The sequence below is a fragment of the Tarenaya hassleriana genome, unplaced genomic scaffold, assembly GCF_000463585.1.
Source record: "Tarenaya hassleriana unplaced genomic scaffold, ASM46358v1 Cleome39, whole genome shotgun sequence".
Classification (NCBI taxonomy): Eukaryota; Viridiplantae; Streptophyta; class Magnoliopsida; order Brassicales; family Cleomaceae; genus Tarenaya; species Tarenaya hassleriana.
In genome coordinates this window covers 291866-293833 of record NW_010966822.1, presented here as the reverse complement: position 1 = coordinate 293833, position 1968 = coordinate 291866, and positions in this window count along the sequence as shown.

The window sequence follows — 1968 nt, the reverse complement described above, 5'->3', positions numbered from 1 at the left end:
CCATATGAGATATGGACGGGGAAGTGTCCCGCGTTGTCGTTTGTCAGAATTTGGGGTTGGGACGCTTATGTGAAGCGTCAGATGACTGATAAGTTATCCTCCAAATCTGATAAGTGTTTATTTGTAGGCTACCCTAAGGAAACTAAGGGTTACTACTTCTACATTCCGGCAGAGAACAAGGTGTTCATTGCTAGGAATGCGACTTTTATGGAGCGAGAGTTCGTCTCCAAAAGAGTCAGTGGGAGTAGGGTCGAACTTGAGGAAGTTCGAGAGCATCAAGTAGACGCTGAGCCGAGTGAACAAGTTGAAGACGTTCAACCTGTTTCACTGCCGGTTGTGATTCAACCTTCGATAGTGAACCTCGGAGATAAGGCAGGATTCGCCAAGAGCCTGTGAGATACAAATTTCTCGTAACTGGGAATGAGGAACTCATGTTATTAGAACATGACGAGCCTACCACATACCCAGAGGCCATGGCGAGTCCCAATTCCGAGAAATGGCGCGAGGCTATGAAGTCTGAGATTCAATCCATGTCAGACAACCAAGTATGGACTCTGGTTGATGCATCTGAAGGGATAAAACCTATCGGATGCAAGTGGATCTTCAAGAAGAAGACCGACATGGATGGCAACATGCACACGTATAAGGCACGACTTGTGGCGAAAGGATTCCGTCAAATTCATGGTATTGACTATGATGAGACCTTTTCGCCCGTAGTTATGTTGAAGTCCATCAGGATCCTGCTTGCCATAGCCGCATATTACGACTATGAGATATGGCAAATGGATGTCAAGACTGCGTTCTTTAACGGGAACTTGACCGAGGATGTGTACATGATACAACCCCGTTTTATCGATCCAAGGAACCCGAGGATGGTATGCAAGCTTAAGAGATCTATTTATGGACTGAAGCAGGCTTCGAGGAGCTGGAACCTTCGTTTTGATGAGACAATCAAAAGGTTTGGTTTCTCACAAAACGAAGACGAGCCATGTGTTTACAAGAAGGTTAGTGGGAGCACAGTAGTTTTTCTGGTGCTGTATGTGGATGACATTCTCCTTATAGGGAATGACGTTCCTACCTTGCAAGACGTTAAGTCTTGGCTAGGAACGCAGTTTTCTATGAAGGACCTAGGAGAAGCGGCCTATATTTTAGGCATAAAGATCTATAGATCGAGGCGGCTTCTAGGATTGAGTCAGAGTACTTACATCGATAAGGTCTTGAAACGGTTCAAGATACAAGATTCCAAGAAAGAAATCTTACCGATGAGCAGTGGCACAGTTCTCTGCAAGAGTCAGTGTCCTACGACACCTGATGAGCGAGAACGCATGGATCGGATCCCATATGCTTCGGCAATTGGATCGATCATGTATGTCATGCTTTGTACTCGATCGGATGTATCCTATGCGTTGAGCATTACGAGTAGATACCAGTCAGATCCAAGTGAGTCACAATGGATCGTCGTCAAGAACATCCCGAAGTACTTGAGAAGGACTAAGGATGTGTTCTTGGTATATGGTGGGTCGGAAGACGAGCTCGCTGTAAGGGGTTACACCGATGCTAGTTTCCAGTCGGACCCGGATGACTACAGATCGCAGTTTGCTATGTTTTCTGTTTGAACGGAGGCGATGTTAGCTGAAAGAGTTCCAAGCAGGCGACCTTTGCAGATTCTACTACAGAAGCTGAGTATATTGCAGCGTCGGACGCAGCAAAGGAAGCTGTTTGGATCAGGAAGTTTGTTGGTGACTTGGGTGTTATTCCTAGTGCTGATAGCCCCATTGCTCTGTATTGTGACAACAATGGAGCGATCGCGCAAGCGAAAGAACCCAGATCTCATCAACGGTCCAAACACATACTCAGACGATTACACCTTATCAGGGAGATCATACACAGAGGAGACGTGCACATTTGCAGAGTGTCGACAGATGACAACATTGCCGATCCGTTGACGAAGCCTCTCCCTTCGTCGAA